Here is a 21651-nt window from a genome sequence, read left to right on the forward strand (position 1 = left end):
GGGATCCAGGGCCGTCCTCAGTACTCGGACCTCTATGGATTCCTTCCTAAGGTTCTACTTCAGTGCTCAGACCTTCTCAGGATCTCCGTGGGACCTAAGACCTTCCCCTAAGGAGTTTCTTCCTTCTACAGAGTTTCTGAAATTCACATTGGCACCTCAATTCTGACCAAGTATATTGCTGGACTTAAGGCTTTCCAAGGTTTTCAGGAAGGCTGTGTCTGAAAGACTTCCCTGTTATCTCAAAGGGGTCTAATGTCATCCCCAATACTCACTGGAGCCCAAAGACATCACTGCCACCAATTGTACTACTTATGGGTTTTGTATAAAAGGACTGCATACTACTACAGCTCTCTATGTTCTCACCGGTTCTTTTCTTTTGCCTCTCTCTCTTTCTCTCTCTCCCTATCCCTCTCTCTTCCAAATTTGTCATTGTTTCTCTCTGTATCTCCCTAATTTTAATTTTCAACCTCTAAACCGTTCTCTAGGCTCAGCTTCCAAAATTTATTGTTATTTCTCTGTTCTTGGGTCTGATATATGAAGTTCGGAAGCTTTGTTCTAGCAACCTTTCTAGCTCCTGTGTCCATACTTCCCTTTCCTGTATGTTTTTGTTGTGTAAAACCTTTGCTTGTACTCTCCTTAATTACTTATACTGTTTTGTTTTTCCTGAGAGTCCTGTCTTCTCAGAAGACATAGTAAACAAAGATAGTTGAAATTGTAATAATGAAAATTGTGTTTTACATGTATTCCTTGGGAACTATTCAAAATGGCAGTTCAGGAAAACCAAGGATATCTATTTGGTTACTAAAATTCAGGTGAGTGTGTCTGGGTGTGTGTGTGTGTGTGTGTGTGTGTGTGTGTGTGTGTGTGTGCATGTGCGTGTGTGTGTGTGTGTCTGTATTTTTTCTTACCTGATTCAGAGTTCTAGTGCCTTTCTCTTACTCTCTCTCTTTTCCATTCAGAACACCGCAGTACTCTCCAAATCTTTTATATGCAGGCACGAGCTAATTGGAGAAGGACCCAAGCCTTCTGAGCCATGTCTGTTTATTTGAACAGCTGCTGGCTGCATATGCAGCGATCTGGGGCGGTGTGCAGTGCAAGCCGTCTGTACAGCAGGTCTGGCTGTTCTGTGTCCTGTTGAGACATGGGAGAGAAAGGAAAGCGAGCACAGGAAGGCTTGCTTTGGTGGAGACACCTGATCAGCTTCCTGTGCCCGTGAGAAGCCTTTGCAAAGTGGGCTACCATTTTTTCACCTCTTGATGCTAAGCTCTGATGTTTCACAGGAAGACCTACCCCAGCGTCCTTGGTCCTTTTAGGCTCAACGAACCCCAACTATGTTGTGACATTGGTAATGGAGCTAAATCTGAGCTCAGAGATGGGTTACTGTCATGGTCTGAATGGGGCATGGGAGGGAGGTTCTCAGTAGATCTATAGAAACTTGTAGACCCACTAGGTGTATCATTTTTCACCCCGAGGCAAGTTTACAGCCCAGCCCTACTTGCCTATAGTGGGGAGGAGTGAATTTTCCCTCAAGTTGCTTGGGTTCTAATCCCCAGGTTTGGAGCCATTTTGTTGCTCTAATTTCCAAAGCAAATGAGACCATATATAGAACATACAATCCAATGCAATCAGGTCAATCTCAGCTCCTCCTCTACAGGCCACTCTACTTGCTCTTTTGCCCTTCTCTCTCTCCTAATGCTATCACTGTCAAACCTCCAGTCTCACCTTTCCCTTCTAGTCTCCAATCACATGCCCTAGATTTATTGACAGGTTAATATAGGAAGACGGTTCCCATGAGATCACCTGGGTACTTGGTGGTCTGCTGTCTGGGGGCAGAATTAGCATCACAATACAAAAAGCAGGACTGGATGGATAATTTAAATGGGAACACTACGTATGCTTTAAGACCTCCCTCCAAAGACGCAATGAAGCCTATGGCGCAAGGCCCACAAGGGTTCCCAGGTTACCCCTGTGGCTTTCCAAGTCGTATCTGTGGCCTAATTCCTTGCACAGCATCTTGCTAGAGCCTATACGGGGTATCAAGTGGGCCAATATATTCCTCAATTTCTCATGGAATGTAGGGATGGGAATGAAGACTTTCTTCATGTTCGAAATGCGACGTACAACATTCCAAAAGATCTCCATATGGTTAAGGCCTTCTTCAAAGTGTTATTGAGACCTCTGTTTTCCCTAGGTTCTTTGTGAAATAGAAAGGTTCTTAGAGACTCTCAGTGTGTCGTGAACTTCTGGCAAGATTACACTGGCATGTTAGGCCTTCCTGAGAAACACAAGGTCTCAGGCCTTGACAGGGTTTGATGTGTGTCCTACAATATTGCAAAGTTGAACCTAAGGTTTTGCCTAGATTCTCTGTCAGTCTAAGAAGGTCCCCAGGATCACACAGCATTTAACGTCTTCTGCAATACCTCCCCGGGATAGAAGAGCTTTTGGCGTTCTTACTGCGACCCAAGGCTTTCAAAAGGTATTCACGGAAACCTAAGGCCTCACCAAATCCAAACTGTGGTTTTTAACTGGTTCTAACAGTCTTCCACATTCTCACTGAGGAAGAAATCATTCCCCTCCTTCTCACTCATGGCTATAGCTTACCAGAGATTTTCCTTCAGATCTAAAGTCTGTCTTAGATTTTCATTAAGGCTTAAAGTCTTCCTTAGGACCTCCTTGGACTCGAATGTTTTCCTTGGTTCTCTCTTGGACTCAATCCTGCTCCAGTTTCTCACTGGAACCTGTTCCATTTCTATGATGTTTCTAGGGTCCAAAGCTTTTCCCAGGTATTTTCAGAGGACTAGTACATTCTCTAAATTACCATTGAGGTGTCATGTTGTCAGGAGAATGTATCCGGTACCTTTTCTTCTGTCAGAGTCTCACTGATGTCTAATAATATCCCAGTTTGAAACTAGGTTCTGAGCAGTCTCCTGTGTCTACCTGGAGCCTCATGCCATCCCAGGATCATGGACACCTAAGGCCTACCCAGTAATTCCCTGCCTGTTTTGATCTCGACGGTCGGTATGCACAGTTGCTAGAAGAAAAGATGTAATTTCTTATGCTGAGTGTCTTCCCATAGGTATATGGCCAAGTCCCTAACTAAGGTCATAAATCTATCTTCCCAAGCTTCTCACCTGCCTGAAGAATGTTATCTGAATTTGGCTCAATTCTTTCAGGGAAGGAGGCAGTTGAATGGTTAAGATCGCAGGAAACCCTCCATCCCTAGGGAAGACCAACATAGTCCCTTTCAAAATCTTCAGCAGTCCTGTAAGGGCAAAGTACTATGCATTACTTTTGTTCTCTGATTATATACTCTCAAGTGGGGAGGTGGCATTGTCACTTTGTTCTGTCACATGTCAGATTATCTCTAGTAATTGATATACCTGCAGTCTGATTATCAGGCACAGGCTGGGCACTGTGGGTTTCCAGAATTTAAGCTTTTTTATCTTATGACTCAAAGGCTTTTTCAAAAATTATGTTTGTCATACTGCGGAAGTTCTTGGATTCAGGTACAACCACCTGGGGGCTATAGATCGTAAGGAAAACTTGGAACTGCCATAGACTGAGCAGCCTTGAACAGGGAGGAATAGCATAGTGGTTAGGAACTTGTGGGAACCATGGGTGGAGAACCTCAGGATGACCACTTGTCCCTTTTGCTAAGAGGACAAATACCTTCCTCCCTGCTCATGACACTCACTGGGGCTCATGGCCGTCATAAGATGCTAACTTGAATGTAAATATTTTGAGACTCTCACTGGACTACCTTGCAGAATAATGTCTCTTGAGTACTCATCTGTTCCCAGAGGGTTTCCAAGTTTCTGAGAGTATGAGAAGGCCTTTACCTCTCACCATTCACTAAGACCTCTTTAGGGAGTCACAGGGATCCAGGGCCGTCCTCAGTACTCGGACCTCTATGGATTCCTTCCTAAGGTTCTACTTCAGTGCTCAGACCTTCTCAGGATCTCCGTGGGACCTAAGACCTTCCCCTAAGGAGTTTCTTCCTTCTACAGAGTTTCTGAAATTCACGTTGGCACCTCAATTCTGACCAAGTATATTGCTGGACTTAAGGCTTTCCAAGGTTTTCAGGAAGGCTGTGTCTGAAAGACTTCCCTGTTATCTCAAAGGGGTCTAATGTCATCCCCAATACTCACTGGAGCCCAAAGACATCACTGCCACCAATTGTACTACTTATGGGTTTTGTATAAAAGGACTGCATACTACTACAGCTCTCTATGTTCTCACCGGTTCTTTTCTTTTGCCTCTCTCTCTTTCTCTCTCTCCCTATCCCTCTCTCTTCCAAATTTGTCATTGTTTCTCTCTGTATCTCCCTAATTTTAATTTTCAACCTCTAAACCGTTCGCTAGGCTCAGCTTCCAAAATTTATTGTTATTTCTCTGTTCTTGGGTCTGATATATGAAGTTCGGAAGCTTTGTTCTAGCAACCTTTCTAGCTCCTGTGTCCATACTTCCCTTTCCTGTATGTTTTTGTTGTGTAAAACCTTTGCTTGTACTCTCCTTAATTACTTATACTGTTTTGTTTTTCCTGAGAGTCCTGTCTTCTCAGAAGACATAGTAAACAAAGATAGTTGAAATTGTAATAATGAAAATTGTGTTTTACATGTATTCCTTGGGAACTATTCAAAATGGCAGTTCAGGAAAACCAAGGATATCTATTTGGTTACTAAAATTCAGGTGAGTGTGTCTGGGTGTGTGTGTGTGTGTGTGTGTGTGTGCGTGTGCGTGTACGTGTGTGTGTCTGTATTTTTTCTTACCTGTTTCAGAGTTCTAGTGCCTTTCTCTTACTCTCTCTCTTTTCCATTCAGAACACCGCAGTACTCTCCAAATCTTTTATATGGAGGCACGAGCTAATTGGAGAAGGACCCAAGCCTTCTGAGCCATGTCTGTTTATTTGAACAGCTGCTGGCTGCATATGCAGCAATCTGGGGCGGTGTGCAGTGCAAGCCGTCTGTACAGCAGGTCTGGCTGTTCTGTGTCCTGTTGAGACATGGGAGAGAAAGGAAAGCGAGCACAGGAAGGCTTGCTTTGGTGGAGACACCTGATCAGCTTCCTGTGCCCGTGAGAAGCCTTTGCAAAGTGGGCTACCATTTTTTCACCTCTTGATGCTAAGCTCTGATGTTTCACAGGAAGACCTACCCCAGCGTCCTTGGTCCTTTTAGGCTCAACGAACCCCAACTATGTTGTGACATTGGAACTGGGGCTAAATCTGAGCTCAGAGATGGGTTACTGTCATGGTCTGAATGGGGCATGGGAGGGAGGTTCTCAGTAGATCTATAGAAACTTGTAGACCCACTAGGTGTATCATTTTTCACCCCGAGGCAACTTTACAGCCCAGCCCTACTTGCCTATAGTGGGGAGGAGTGAATTTTCCCTCAAGTTGCTTGGGTTCTAATCCCCAGGTTTGGAGCCATTTTGTTGCTCTAATTTCAAAGCAAATGAGACCATATATAGAACATACAATCCAATGCAATCAGGTCAATCTCAGCTCCTCCTCTACAGGCCACTCTCCTTGCTCTTTTGCCCTTCTTTCTCTCCTAATGCTATCACTGTCAAACCTCCAGTCTCACCTTTCCCTTCTAGTCTCCAATCACATGCCCTAGATTTATTGACAGGTTAATATAGGAAGACGGTTCCCATGAGATCACCTGGGTACTTGGTGGTCTGCTGTCTGGGGGCAGAATTAGCATCATAATACAAAAAGCAGGACTGGATGGATAATTTAAATGGGAACACTACGTATGCTTTAAGACCTCCCTCCAAAGACGCAATGAAGCCTATGGCTCAAGACCCACAAGGGTTCCCAGGTTACCCCTGTGGCTTTCCAAGTCGTATCTGTGGCCTAATTCCTTGCACAGCATCTTGCTAGAGACTATACGGGGTATCAAGTGGGCCAATATATTCCTCAATTTCTCATGGAATGTAGGGATGGGAATGAAGGCTTTCTTCATGTTCGAAATGCGACGTACAACATTCCAAAAGATCTCCATATGGTTAAGGCCTTCTTCAAAGTGTTATTGAGACCTCTGTTTTCCCTAGGTTCTTTGTGAAATAGAAAGGATCTTAGAGACTCTCAGTGTGTCGTGAACTTCTGGCAAGATTACACTGGCATGTTAGGCCTTCCTGAGAAACACAAGGTCTCAGGCCTTGACAGGGTTCGATGTGTGTCCTACAATATTGCAAAGTTGAACCTAAGGTTTTGCCTAGATTCTCTGTCAGTCTAAGAAGGTCCCCAGGATCACACAGCATTTAACGTCTTCTGCAATACCTCCCCGGGATAGAAGAGCTTTTGGCGTTCTTACTGCGACCCAAGGCTTTCAAAAGGTATTCACGGAAACCTAAGGCCTCACCAAATCCAAACTGTGGTTTTTAACTGGTTCTAACAGTCTTCCACATTCTCACTGAGGAAGAAATCATTCCCCTCCTTCTCACTCATGGCTATAGCTTACCAGAGATTTTCCTTCAGATCTAAAGTCTGTCTTAGATTTTCATTAAGGCTTAAAGTCTTCCTTAGGACCTTCTTGGACTCGAATGTTTTCCTTGGTTCTCTCTTGGACTCAATCCTGCTCCAGTTTCTCATTGGAACCTGTTCCATTTCTATGATGTTTCTAGGGTCCAAAGCTTTTCCCAGGTATTTTCAGAGGACTAGTACATTCTCTAAATTACCAATGAGGTGTCATGTTGTCAGGAGAATGTATCCGGTACCTTTTCTTCTGTCAGAGTCTCACTGATGTCCAATAATATGCCAGATTGAAACTAGGTTCTGAGCAGTCTCCTGTGTCTACCTGGAGCCTCATGCCATCCCAGGATCTCATGGACACCTAAGGCCTACCCAGTAATTCCCTGCCTGTTTTGATCTCGACGGTCGGTATGCACAGTTGCTAGAAGAAAAGATGTAGTTTCTTATGCTGAGTGTCTTCCCATAGGTATATGGCCAAGTCCCTAACTAAGGTCATAAATCTATCTTCCCAAGCTTCTCACCTGCCTGAAGAATGTTATCTGAATGTTGGCTCAATTCTTTAACGGAAGGAGGCAGTTGAATGGTTAAGATCGCAGGAAACCCTCCATCCGTAGGGAAGACCAACATAGTCCCTTTCAAAGTCTTCAGCAGTCCTGTAAGGGCAAAGTACTATGCATTACTTTTGTTCTCTGATTATATACTCTCAAGTGGGGAGGTGGCATTGTCACTTTGTTCTGTCACATGTCAGATTATCTCTAGTAATTGATATACCTGCAGTCTGATTATCAGGCACAGGCTGGGCACTGTGGGTTTCCAGAATTTAAGCTTTTTTATCTTATGACTCAAAGGCTTTTTCAAAAATTATGTTTGTCATACTGCGGAAGTTCTTGGATTCAGGTACAACCACCTGGGGGCTATAGATCGTAAGGAAAACTTGGAACTGCCATAGACTGAGCAGCCTTGAACAGGGAGGAATAGCATAGTGGTTAGGAACTTGTGGGAACCATGGGTGGAGAACCTCAGGATGACCACTTGTCCCTTTTGCTAAGAGGACAAATACCTTCCTCCCTGCTCATGACACTCACTGGGGCTCATGGCCGTCATAAGATGCTAACTTGAATGTAAATATTTTGAGACTCTCACTGGACTTCCTTGCAGAATAATGTCTCTTGAGTACTCATCTGTTCCCAGAGGGTTTCCAAGTTTCTGAGAGTATGAGAAGGCCTTTACCTCTCACCATTCACTAAGACCTCTTTAGGGAGTCACAGGGATCCAGGGCAGTCCTCAGTATTCGGACCTCTATGGATTCCTTCCTAAGGTTCTACTTCAGTGCTCAGACCTTCTCAGGATCTCCGTGGGACCTAAGACCTTCCCCTAAGGAGTTTCTTCCTTCTACAGAGTTTCTGAAATTCACGTTGGCACCTCAATTCTGACCAAGTATATTGCTGGACTTAAGGCTTTCCAAGGTTTTCAGGAAGGCTGTGTCTGAAAGACTTCCCTGTTATCTCAAAGGGGTCTAATGTCATCCCCAATACTCACTGGAGCCCAAAGACATCACTGCCACCAATTGTACTACTTATGGGTTTTGTATAAAAGGACTGCATACTACTACAGCTCTCTATGTTCTCACCGGTTCTTTTCTTTTGCCTCTCTCTCTTTGTCTCTCTCCCTAATTTGTCATTGTTTCTCTCTGTATCTCCCTAATTTTAATTTTCAACCTCTAAACCGTTCTGTAGGCTCAGTTTCCAAAATTTATTGTTATTTCTCTGTTCTTGGGTCTGATATATGAAGTTCGGAAGCTTTGTTCTAGCAACCTTTCTAGCTCCTGTGTCCATACTTCCCTTTCCTGTATGTTTTTGTTGTGTAAAACCTTTGCTTGTACTCTCCTTAATTACTTATACTGTTTTGTTTTTCCTGAGAGTCCTGTGTTCTCAGAAGACATAGTAAACAAAGACAGTTGAAATTGTAATAATGAAAATTGTGTTTTACATGTATTCCTTGGGAACTATTCAAAATGGCAGTTCAGGAAAACCAAGGATATCTATTTGGTTACTAAAATTCAGGTGAGTGTGTCTGGGTGTGTGTGTGTGTGTGTGTGCGTGTGCGTGTGCGTGTGTGTGTGTGTGTCTGTATTTTTTCTTACCTGATTCAGAGTTCTAGTGCCTTTCTCTTACTCTCTCTCTTTTACAATCAGAACACCGCAGTACTCTCCAAATCTTTTATATGCAGGCACGAGCTAATTGGAGAAGGACCCAAGCCTTCTGAGCCATGTCTGTTTATTTGAACAGCTGCTGGCTGCATATGCAGCAATCTGGGGCGGTGTGCAGTGCAAGCCGTCTGTACAGCAGGTCTGGCTGTTCTGTGTCCTGTTGAGACATGGGAGAGAAAGGAAAGCGAGCACAGGAAGGCTTGCTTTGGTGGAGACACCTGATCAGCTTCCTGTGCCCGTGAGAAGCCTTTGCAAAGTGGGCTACCATTTTTTCACCTCTTGATGCTAAGCTCTGATGTTTCACAGGAAGACCTACCCCAGCGTCCTTGGTCCTTTTAGGCTCAACGAACCCCAACTATGTTGTGACATTGGTACTGGGGCTAAATCTGAGCTCAGAGATGGGTTACTGTCATGGTCTGAATGGGGCATGGGAGGGAGGTTCTCAGTAGATCTATAGAAACTTGTAGACCCACTAGGTGTATCATTTTTCACCCCGAGGCAACTTTACAGCCCAGCCCTACTTGCCTATAGTGGGGAGGAGTGAATTTTCCCTCAAGTTGCTTGGGTTCTAATCCCCAGGTTTGGAGCCATTTTGTTGCTCTAATTTCCAAAGCAAATGAGACCATATATAGAACATACAATCCAATGCAATCAGGTCAATCTCAGCTCCTCCTCTACAGGCCACTCTCCTCGCTCTTTTGCCCTTCTCTCTCTCCTAATGCTATCACCATCAAACCTCCAGTCTCACCTTTCCCTTCTAGTCTCCAATCACATGCCCTAGATTTATTGACAGGTTAATATAGGAAGACGGTTCCCATGAGATCACCTGGGTACTTGGTGGTCTGCTGTCTGGGGGCAGAATTAGCATCACAATACAAAAAGCAGGACTGGATGGATAATTTAAATGGGAACACTACGTATGCTTTAAGACCTCCCTCCAAAGACGCAATGAAGCCTATGGCTCAAGGCCCACAAGGGTTCCCAGGTTACCCCTGTGGCTTTCCAAGTCGTATCTGTGGCCTAATTCCTTGCACAGCATCTTGCTAGAGCCTATACGGGGTATCAAGTGGGCCAATATATTCCTCAATTTCTCATGGAATGTAGGGATGGGAATGAAGGCTTTCTTCATGTTCGAAATGCGACGTACAACATTCCAAAAAATCTCCATATGGTTAAGGCCTTCTTCAAAGTGTTATTGAGACCTCTGTTTTCCCTAGGTTCTTTGTGAAATAGAAAGGATCTTAGAGACTCTCAGTGTGTCGTGAACTTCTGGCAAGATTACACTGGCATGTTAGGCCTTCCTGAGAAACACAAGGTCTCAGGCCTTGACAGGGTTCGATGTGTGTCCTACAATATTGCAAAGTTGAACCTAAGGTTTTGCCTAGATTCTCTGTCAGTCTAAGAAGGTCCCCAGGATCACACAGCATTTAACGTCTTCTGCAATACCTCCCCGGGATAGAAGAGCTTTTGGCGTTCTTACTGCGACCCAAGGCTTTCAAAAGGTATTCACGGAAACCTAAGGCCTCACCAAATCCAAACTGTGGTTTTTAACTGGTTCTAACAGTCTTCCACATTCTCACTGAGGAAGAAATCATTCCCCTCCTTCTCACTCATGGCTATAGCTTACCAGAGATTTTCCTTCAGATCTAAAGTCTGTCTTAGATTTTCATTAAGGCTTAAAGTCTTCCTTAGGACCTTCTTGGACTCGAATGTTTTCCTTGGTTCTCTCTTGGACTCAATCCTGCTCCAGTTTCTCATTGGAACCTGTTCCATTTCTATGATGTTTCTAGGGTCCAAAGCTTTTCCCAGGTATTTTCAGAGGACTAGTACATTCTCTAAATTACCAATGAGGTGTCATGTTGTCAGGAGAATGTATCCGGTACCTTTTCTTCTGTCAGAGTCTCACTGATGTCCAATAATATGCCAGATTGAAACTAGGTTCTGAGCAGTCTCCTGTGTCTACCTGGAGCCTCATGCCATCCCAGGATCTCATGGACACCTAAGGCCTACCCAGTAATTCCCTGCCTGTTTTGATCTCGACGGTCGGTATGCACAGTTGCTAGAAGAAAAGATGTAGTTTCTTATGCTGAGTGTCTTCCCATAGGTATATGGCCAAGTCCCTAACTAAGGTCATAAATCTATCTTCCCAAGCTTCTCACCTGCCTGAAGAATGTTATCTGAATGTTGGCTCAATTCTTTAACGGAAGGAGGCAGTTGAATGGTTAAGATCGCAGGAAACCCTCCATCCGTAGGGAAGACCAACATAGTCCCTTTCAAAGTCTTCAGCAGTCCTGTAAGGGCAAAGTACTATGCATTACTTTTGTTCTCTGATTATATACTCTCAAGTGGGGAGGTGGCATTGTCACTTTGTTCTGTCACATGTCAGATTATCTCTAGTAATTGATATACCTGCAGTCTGATTATCAGGCACAGGCTGGGCACTGTGGGTTTCCAGAATTTAAGCTTTTTTATCTTATGACTCAAAGGCTTTTTCAAAAATTATGTTTGTCATACTGCGGAAGTTCTTGGATTCAGGTACAACCACCTGGGGGCTATAGATCGTAAGGAAAACTTGGAACTGCCATAGACTGAGCAGCCTTGAACAGGGAGGAATAGCATAGTGGTTAGGAACTTGTGGGAACCATGGGTGGAGAACCTCAGGATGACCACTTGTCCCTTTTGCTAAGAGGACAAATACCTTCCTCCCTGCTCATGACACTCACTGGGGCTCATGGCCGTCATAAGATGCTACTTGAACGTAAATATTTTGAGACTCTCACTGGACTTCCTTGCAGAATAATGTCTCTTGAGTACTCATCTGTTCCCAGAGGGTTTCCCAGTTTCTGAGAGTATGAGAAGGCCTTTACCTCTCACCATTCACTAAGACCTCTTTAGGGAGTCACAGGGATCCAGGGCCGTCCTCAGTACTCGGACCTCTATGGATTCCTTCCTAAGGTTCTACTTCAGTGCTCAGACCTTCTCAGGATCTCCGTGGGACCTAAGACCTTCCCCTAAGGAGTTTCTTCCTTCTACAGAGTTTCTGAAATTCACGTTGGCACCTCAATTCTGACCAAGTATATTGCTGGACTTAAGGCTTTCCAAGGTTTTCAGGAAGGCTGTGTCTGAAAGACTTCCCTGTTATCTCAAAGGGGTCTAATGTCATCCCCAATACTCACTGGAGCCCAAAGACATCACTGCCACCAATTGTACTACTTATGGGTTTTGTATAAAAGGACTGCATACTACTACAGCTCTCTATGTTCTCACCGGTTCTTTTCTTTTGCCTCTCTCTCTTTGTCTCTCTCCCTAATTTGTCATTGTTTTTCTCTGTATCTCCCTAATTTTAATTTTCAACCTCTAAACCGTTCTGTAGGCTCAGTTTCCAAAATTTATTGTTATTTCTCTGTTCTTGGGTCTGATATATGAAGTTCGGAAGCTTTGTTCTAGCAACCTTTCTAGCTCCTGTGTCCATACTTCCCTTTCCTGTATGTTTTTGTTGTGTAAAACCTTTGCTTGTACTCTCCTTAATTACTTATACTGTTTTGTTTTTCCTGAGAGTCCTGTGTTCTCAGAAGACATAGTAAACAAAGACAGTTGAAATTGTAATAATGAAAATTGTGTTTTACATGTATTCCTTGGGAACTATTCAAAATGGCAGTTCAGGAAAACCAAGGATATCTATTTGGTTACTAAAATTCAGGTGAGTGTGTCTGGGTGTGTGTGTGTGTGTGTGTGCGTGTGCGTGTGCGTGTGTGTGTGTGTGTCTGTATTTTTTCTTACCTGATTCAGAGTTCTAGTGCCTTTCTCTTACTCTCTCTCTTTTACAATCAGAACACCGCAGTACTCTCCAAATCTTTTATATGCAGGCACGAGCTAATTGGAGAAGGACCCAAGCCTTCTGAGCCATGTCTGTTTATTTGAACAGCTGCTGGCTGCATATGCAGCAATCTGGGGCGGTGTGCAGTGCAAGCCGTCTGTACAGCAGGTCTGGCTGTTCTGTGTCCTGTTGAGACATGGGAGAGAAAGGAAAGCGAGCACAGGAAGGCTTGCTTTGGTGGAGACACCTGATCAGCTTCCTGTGCCCGTGAGAAGCCTTTGCAAAGTGGGCTACCATTTTTTCACCTCTTGATGCTAAGCTCTGATGTTTCACAGGAAGACCTACCCCAGCGTCCTTGGTCCTTTTAGGCTCAACGAACCCCAACTATGTTGTGACATTGGTACTGGGGCTAAATCTGAGCTCAGAGATGGGTTACTGTCATGGTCTGAATGGGGCATGGGAGGGAGGTTCTCAGTAGATCTATAGAAACTTGTAGACCCACTAGGTGTATCATTTTTCACCCCGAGGCAACTTTACAGCCCAGCCCTACTTGCCTATAGTGGGGAGGAGTGAATTTTCCCTCAAGTTGCTTGGGTTCTAATCCCCAGGTTTGGAGCCATTTTGTTGCTCTAATTTCCAAAGCAAATGAGACCATATATAGAACATACAATCCAATGCAATCAGGTCAATCTCAGCTCCTCCTCTACAGGCCACTCTCCTCGCTCTTTTGCCCTTCTCTCTCTCCTAATGCTATCACCATCAAACCTCCAGTCTCACCTTTCCCTTCTAGTCTCCAATCACATGCCCTAGATTTATTGACAGGTTAATATAGGAAGACGGTTCCCATGAGATCACCTGGGTACTTGGTGGTCTGCTGTCTGGGGGCAGAATTAGCATCACAATACAAAAAGCAGGACTGGATGGATAATTTAAATGGGAACACTACGTATGCTTTAAGACCTCCCTCCAAAGACGCAATGAAGCCTATGGCTCAAGGCCCACAAGGGTTCCCAGGTTACCCCTGTGGCTTTCCAAGTCGTATCTGTGGCCTAATTCCTTGCACAGCATCTTGCTAGAGCCTATACGGGGTATCAAGTGGGCCAATATATTCCTCAATTTCTCATGGAATGTAGGGATGGGAATGAAGGCTTTTTTCATGTTCAAAATGCAACGTACAACATTCCAAAAGATCTCCATATGGTTAAGGCCTTCTTCAAAGTGTTATTGAGACCTCTGTTTTCCCTAGGTTCGTTGTGAAATAGAAAGGTTCTTAGAGACTCTCAGTGTGTCGTGAACTTCTGGCAAGATTACACTGGCATGTTAGGCCTTCCTGAGAAACACAAGGTCTCAGGCCTTGACAGGGTTCGATGTGTGTCCTACAATATTGCAAATAGGTTCAGCCTAGATTCTCTGTCAGTCTAAGAAGGTCCCCAGGATCACACAGCATTTAACGTCTTCTGCAATACCTCCCCGGGATAGAAGAGCTTTTGGCGTTCTTACTGCGACCCAAGGCTTTCAAAAGGTATTCACGGAAACCTAAGGCCTCACCAAATCCAAACTGTGTTTTTTCACTGGTTCTAACAGTCTTCCACATTCTCACTGAGGAAGAAATCATTCCCCTCCTTCTCACTCATGGCTATAGCTTACCAGAGATTTTCCTTCGGATCTAAAGTCTGTCTTAGGTTCTCATTAAGTCTTAAAGTCTTCCTTAGGACCTCCTTGGACTCGAATGTTTTCCTTGGTTCTCTCTTGGACTCAATCCTGCTCCAGTTTCTCATTGGAACCTGTTCCATTTCTATGATGTTTCTAGGGTCCAAAGCTTTTCCCAGGTATTTTCAGAGGACTAGTACATTCTCTAAATTACCATTGAGGTGTCATGTTGTCAGGAGAATGTATCCGGTACCTTTTCTTCTGTCAGAGTCTCACTGATGTCCAATAATATGCCAGATTGAAACTAGGTTCTGAGCAGTCTCCTGTGTCTACCTGGAGCCTCATGCCATCCCAGGATCTCATGGACACCTAAGGCCTACCCAGTAATTCCCTGCCTGTTTTGATCTCGACGGTCGGTATGCACAGTTGCTAGAAGAAAAGATGTAGTTTCTTATGCTGAGTGTCTTCCCATAGGTATATGGCCAAGTCCCTAACTAAGGTCATAAATCTATCTTCCCAAGCTTCTCACCTGCCTGAAGAATCTTATCTGAATCTTGGCTCAATTATTTCACGGAAGGAGGCAGTTGAATGGTTAAGATCGCAGGAAACCCTCCATCCGTAGGGAAGACCAACATAGTCCCTTTCAAAGTCTTCAGCAGTCCTGTAAGGGCAAAGTACTATGCATTACTTTTGTTCTCTGATTATATACTCTCAAGTGGGGAGGTGGCATTGTCACTTTGTTCTGTCACATGTCAGATTATCTCTAGTAATTGATATACCTGCAGTCTGATTATCAGGCACAGGCTGGGCACTGTGGGTTTCCAGAATTTAAGCTTTTTTATCTTATGACTCAAAGGCTTTTTCAAAAATTATGTTTGTCATACTGCGGAAGTTCTTGGATTCAGGTACAACCACCTGGGGGCTATAGATCGTAAGGAAAACTTGGAACTGCCATAGACTGAGCAGCCTTGAACAGGGAGGAATAGCATAGTGGTTAGGAACTTGTGGGAACCATGGGTGGAGAACCTCAGGATGACCACTTGTCCCTTTTGCTAAGAGGACAAATACCTTCCTCCCTGCTCATGACACTCACTGGGGCTCATGGCCGTCATAAGATGCTACTTGAACGTAAATATTTTGAGACTCTCACTGGACTTCCTTGCAGAATAATGTCTCTTGAGTACTCATCTGTTCCCAGAGGGTTTCCCAGTTTCTGAGAGTATGAGAAGGCCTTTACCTCTCACCATTCACTAAGACCTCTTTAGGGAGTCACAGGGATCCAGGGCCGTCCTCAGTACTCGGACCTCTATGGATTCCTTCCTAAGGTTCTACTTCAGTGCTCAGACCTTCTCAGGATCTCCGTGGGACCAAAGACCTTCCCCTAAGGAGTTTCTTCCTTCTACAGAGTTTCTGAAATTCACGTTGGCACCTCAATTCTGACCAAGTATATTGCTGGACTTAAGGCTTTCCAAGGTTTTCAGGAAGGCTGTGTCCGAAAGACTTCCCTGTTATCTCAAAGGGGTTTAATGTCATCCCCAATACTCACTGGAGCCCAAAGCCATCACTGCCACCAATTGTACTAGTTATGGGTTTTGTATAAAAGGACTGCATACTACTACAGCTCTCTATGTTCTCACCAGTTCTTTTCTTTTGCCTCTCTCTCTTTCTCTCTCTCCCTCTCCCTCTCTCTTCCAAATTTGTCATTGTTTCTCTCTGTATCTCCCTAATTTTAATTTTCAACCTCTAAACCGTTCTCTAGGCTCAGCTTCCAAAATTTATTGTTATTTCTCTGTTCTTGGGTCTGATATATGAAGTTCGGAAGCTTTGTTCTAGCAACCTTTCTAGCTCCTGTGTCTATACTTCCCTTTCCTGTATGTTTTTGTTGTGTAAAACCTTTGCTTGTACTCTCCTTAATTACTTATACTGTTTTGTTTTTCCTGAGAGTCCTGTCTTCTCAGAAGACATAGTAAACAAAGATAGTTGAAATTGTAATAATGAAAATTGTGTTTTACATGTATTCCTTGGGAACTATTCAAAATGGCAGTTCAGGAAAACCAAGGATATCTATTTGGTTACTAAAATTCAGGTGAGTGTGTCTGGGTGTGTGTGTGTGTGTGTGTGTGTGTGTGTGTGTGCATGTGCGTGTGTGTGTGTGTGTCTGTATTTTTTCTTACCTGATTCAGAGTTCTAGTGCCTTTCTCTTATTCTCTCTCTTTTCCATTCAGAACACCGCAGTACTCTCCAAATCTTTTATATGCAGGCACGAGCTAATTGGAGAAGGACCCAAGCCTTCTGAGCCATCTCTGTTTGCACGGCTGCTGGCACTATGTGCTGCGATCTGGGGCTGTCTGCAGTTCAAGCCGTCTGTACAGCAGGTCTGGCTGTTCTGTGTCCTGTTGAGACATGGGAGAGAAAGGAAAGCGAGCACAGGAAGGCTTGCTTTGGTGGAGACACCTGATCAGCTTCCTGTGCCCGTGAGAAGCCTTTGCAAAGTGGGCTACCATTTTTTCACCTCTTGATGCTAAGCTCTGATGTTTCACAGGAAGACCTACCCCAGCGTCCTTGGTCCTTTTAGGCTCAACGAACCCCAACTATGTTGTGACATTGGTACTGGGGCTAAATCTGAGCTCAGAGATGGGTTACTGTCATGGTCTGAATGGGGCATGGGAGGGAGGTTCTCAGTAGATCTATAGAAACTTGTAGACCCACTAGGTGTATCATTTTTCACCCCGAGGCAACTTTACAGCCCAGCCCTACTTGCCTATAGTGGGGAGGAGTGAATTTTCCCTCAAGTTGCTTGGGTTCTAATCCCCAGGTTTGGAGCCATTTTGTTGCTCTAATTTCCAAAGCAAATGAGACCATATATAGAACATACAATCCAATGCAATCAGGTCAATCTCAGCTCCTCCTCTACAGGCCACTCTCCTTGCTCTTTTGCCCTTCTTTCTCTCCTAATGCTATCACTGTCAAACCTCCAGTCTCACCTTTCCCTTCTAGTCTCCAATCACATGCCCTAGATTTATTGACAGGTTAATATAGGAAGACGGTTCCCATGAGATCACCTGGGTACTTGGTGGTCTGCTGTCTGGGGACAGAATTAGCATCATAATACAAAAAGCAGGACTGGATGGATAATTTAAATGGGAACACAACGTATGCTTTAAGACCTCCCTCCAAAGACGCAATGAAGCCTATGGCGCAAGACCCACAAGGGTTCCCAGGTTACCCCTGTGGCTTTCCAAGTCGTATCTGTGGCCTAATTCCTTGCACAGCATCTTGCTAGAGCCTATACGGGGTATCAAGTGGGCCAATATATTTCTCAATTTCTCATGGAATGTAGGGATGGGAATGAAGGCTTTCTTCATGTTCGAAATGCGACGTACAACATTCCAAAAGATCTCCATATGGTTAAGGCCTTCTTCAAAGTGTTATTGAGACCTCTGTTTTCCCTAGGTTCTTTGTGAAAAAGAAAGGATCTTAGAGACTCTCAGTGTGTCGTGAACTTCTGGCAAGATTACACTGGCATGTTAGGCCTTCCTGAGAAACACAAGGTCTCAGGCCTTGATAGGGTTCGATGTGTGTCCTACAATATTGCAAAGTTGAACCTAAGGTTTTGCCTAGATTCTCTGTCAGTCTAAGAAGGTCCCCAGGATCACACAGCATTTAAAGTCTTCTGCAATACCTCCCCGGGATAGAAGAGCTTTTGGCGTTCTTACTGCGACCCAAGGCTTTCAAAAGGTATTCACGGAAACCTAAGGCCTCACCAAATCCAAACTGTGGTTTTTCACTGGTTCTAACAGTCTTCCACATTCTCACTGAGGAAGAAATCATTCCCCTCCTTCTCACTCATGGCTATAGCTTACCAGAGATTTTCCTTCGGATCTAAAGTCTGTCTTAGATTCTCATTAAGGCTTAAAGTCTTCCTTAGGACTTCCTTGGACTCGAATGTTTTCCTTGGTTCTCTCTTGGACTCAATCCTGCTCCAGTTTCTCACTGGAACCTGTTCCATTTCTATGATGTTTCTAGGGTCCAAAGCTTTTCCCAGGTATTTTCAGAGGACTAGTACATTCTCTAAATTACCATTGAGGTGTCATGTTGTCAGGAGAATGTATCCGGTACCTTTTCTTCTGTCAGAGTCTCACTGATGTCCAATAATATGCCAGATTGAAACTAGGTTCTGAGCAGTCTCCTGTGTCTACCTGGAGCCTCATGCCATCCCAGGATCTCATGGACACCTAAGGCCTACCCAGTAATTCCCTGCCTGTTTTGATCTCGACGGTCGGTATGCACAGTTGCTAGAAGAAAAGATGTAGTTTCTTATGCTGAGTGTCTTCCCATAGGTATATGGCCAAGTCCCTAACTAAGGTCATAAATCTATCTTCCCAAGCGTCTCACCTGCCTGAAGAATCTTATCTGAATCTTGGCTCAATTATTTCACGGAAGGAGGCAGTTGAATGGTTAAGATCGCAGGAAACCCTCCATCCCTAGGGAAGACCAACATAGTCCCTTTCAAAGTCTTCAGCAGTCCTGTAAGGGCAAAGTACTATGCATTACTTTTGTTCTCTGATTATATACTCTCAAGTGGGGAGGTGGCATTGTCACTTTGTTCTGTCACATGTCAGATTATCTCTAGTAATTGATATACCTGCAGTCTGATTATCAGGCACAGGCTGGGCACTGTGGGTTTCCAGAATTTAAGCTTTTTTATCTTATGACTCAAAGGCTTTTTCAAAAATTATGTTTGTCATACTGCGGAAGTTCTTGGATTCAGGTACAACCACCTGGGGGCTATAGATCGTAAGGAAAACTTGGAACTGCCATAGACTGAGCAGCCTTGAACAGGGAGGAATAGCATAGTGGTTAGGAACTTGTGGGAACCATGGGTGGAGAACCTCAGGATGACCACTTGTCCCTTTTGCTAAGAGGACAAATACCTTCCTCCCTGCTCATGACACTCACTGGGGCTCATGGCCGTCATAAGATGCTAACTTGAACGTAAATATTTTGAGACTCTCACTGGACTTCCTTGCAGAATAATGTCTCTTGAGTACTCATCTGTTCCCAGAGGGTTTCCCAGTTTCTGAGAGTATGAGAAGGCCTTTACCTCTCACCATTCACTAAGACCTCTTTAGGGAGTCACAGGGATCCAGGGCCGTCCTCAGTACTCGGACCTCTATGGATTCCTTCCTAAGGTTCTACTTCAGTGCTCAGACCTTCTCAGGATCTCCGTGGGACCTAAGACCTTCCCCTAAGGAGTTTCTTCCTTCTACAGAGTTTCTGAAATTCACGTTGGCACCTCAATTCTGACCAAGTATATTGCTGGACTTAAGGCTTTCCAAGGTTTTCAGGAAGGCTGTGTCCGAAAGACTTCCCTGTTATCTCAAAGGGGTTTAATGTCATCCCCAATACTCACTGGAGCCCAAAGCCATCACTGCCACCAATTGTACTAGTTATGGGTTTTGTATAAAAGGACTGCATACTACTACAGCTCTCTATGTTCTCACCAGTTCTTTTCTTTTGCCTCTCTCTCTTTCTCTCTCTCCCTCTCCCTCTCTCTTCCAAATTTGTCATTGTTTTTCTCTGTATCTCCCTAATTTTAATTTTCAACCTCTAAACCGTTCTCTAGGCTCAGCTTCCAAAATTTATTGTTATTTCTCTGTTCTTGGGTCTGATATATGAAGTTCGGAAGCTTTGTTCTAGCAACCTTTCTAGCTCCTGTGTCTATACTTCCCTTTCCTGTATGTTTTTGTTGTGTAAAACCTTTGCTTGTACTCTCCTTAATTACTTATACTGTTTTGTTTTTCCTGAGAGTCCTGTCTTCTCAGAAGACATAGTAAACAAAGATAGTTGAAAGTGTAATAATGAAAATTGTGTTTTACATGTATTCCTTGGGAACTATTCAAAATGGCAGTTCAGGAAAACCAAGGATATCTATTTGGTTACTAAAATTCAGGTGAGTGTGTCTGGGTGTGTGTGTGTGTGTGTGTGTGTGTGTGTGCGTGTGCGTGTGTGTGTCTGTATTTTTTCTTACCTGATTCAGAGTTCTAGTGCCTTTCTCTTATTCTCTCTCTTTACCATTCAGAACACCGCAGTACTCTCCAAATCTTTTATATGCAGGCACGAGCTAATTGGAGAAGGACCCAAGCCTTCTGAGCCATCTCTGTTTGCACGGCTGCTGGCACTATGTGCTGCGATCTGGGGCTGTCTGCAGTGTAAGCCGTCTGTACAGCAGGTCTGGCTGTTCTGTGTCCTGTTGAGACATGGGAGAGAAAGAAAGCGAGCACAGGAAGGCTTGCTTTGGTGGAGACACCTGATCAGCTTCCTGTGCCCGTGAGAAGCCTTTGCAAAGTGGGCTACCATTTTTTCACCTCTTGATGCTAAGCTCTGATGTTTCACAGGAAGACCTACCCCAGCGTCCTTGGTCCTTTTAGGCTCAACGAACCCCAACTATGTTGTGACATTGGTACTGGGGCTAAATCTGAGCTCAGAGATGGGTTACTGTCATGGTCTGAATGGGGCATGGGAGGGAGGTTCTCAGTAGATCTATAGAAACTTGTAGACCCACTAGGTGTATCATTTTTCACCCCGAGGCAACTTTACAGCCCAGCCCTACTTGCCTATAGTGGGGAGGAGTGAATTTTCCCTCAAGTTGCTTGGGTTCTAATCCCCAGTTTTGGAGCCATTTTGTTGCTCTAATTTCAAAGCAAATGAGACCATATATAGAACATACAATCCAATGCAATCAGGTCAATCTCAGCTCCTCCTCTACAGGCCACTCTCCTTGCTCTTTTGCCCTTCTTTCTCTCCTAATGCTATCACTGTCAAACCTCAGGTCTCACCTTTCCCTTCTAGTCTCCAATCACATGCCCTAGATTTATTGACAGGTTAATATAGGAAGACGGTTCCCATGAGATCACCTGGGTACTTGGTGGTCTGCTGTCTGGGGGCAGAATTAGCATCATAATACAAAAAGCAGGACTGGATGGATAATTTAAATGGGAACACTACGTATGCTTTAAGACCTCCCTCCAAAGACGCAATGAAGCCTATGGCGCAAGACCCACAAGGGTTCCCAGGTTACCCCTGTGGCTTTCCAAGTCGTATCTGTGGCCTAATTCCTTGCACAGCATCTTGCTAGAGCCTATACGGGGTATCAAGTGGGCCAATATATTCCTCAATTTCTCATGGAATGTAGGGATGGGAATGAAGGCTTTCTTCATGTTCGAAATGCGACGTACAACATTCCAAAAAATCTCCATATGGTTAAGGCCTTCTTCAAAGTGTTATTGAGACCTCTGTTTTCCCTAGGTTCTTTGTGAAATAGAAAGGATCTTAGAGACTCTCAGTGTGTCGTGAACTTCTGGCAAGATTACACTGGCATGTTAGGCCTTCCTGAGAAACACAAGGTCTCAGGCCTTGACAGGGTTCGATGTGTGTCCTACAATATTGCAAAGTTGAACCTAAGGTTTTGCCTAGATTCTCTGTCAGTCTAAGAAGGTCCCCA

The 21651-nt window shown here is 44.3% G+C and overlaps 1 long non-coding RNA gene across 1 annotated transcript in view; it reads right to left on the minus strand.

The window, feature by feature from the left end:
- The window catches only part of LOC147997012 (uncharacterized), a 59744-nt gene that overhangs the window by 12288 nt on the left and 25805 nt on the right, over window positions 1-21651 (minus strand). The window contains exons 15-25 of the long non-coding RNA XR_015652736.1: window positions 20179-20397; window positions 18543-18674; window positions 16322-16540; window positions 14677-14808; window positions 12461-12683; window positions 10840-10971; window positions 8615-8837; window positions 6993-7124; window positions 4769-4991; window positions 3132-3262; window positions 909-1131 (exon numbers count right to left, since the gene is read on the minus strand). This is a non-coding gene — a long non-coding RNA (uncharacterized LOC147997012). The remainder of the gene's footprint in view (window positions 1-908; window positions 1132-3131; window positions 3263-4768; window positions 4992-6992; window positions 7125-8614; window positions 8838-10839; window positions 10972-12460; window positions 12684-14676; window positions 14809-16321; window positions 16541-18542; window positions 18675-20178; window positions 20398-21651) is intronic.

Source organism: Rattus norvegicus, chromosome 1, assembly GCF_021556685.1.
Source record: "Rattus norvegicus strain SHRSP/BbbUtx chromosome 1, alternate assembly SHRSP_T2T, whole genome shotgun sequence".
In the NCBI taxonomy this organism is placed as follows: domain Eukaryota; kingdom Metazoa; phylum Chordata; class Mammalia; order Rodentia; family Muridae; genus Rattus; species Rattus norvegicus.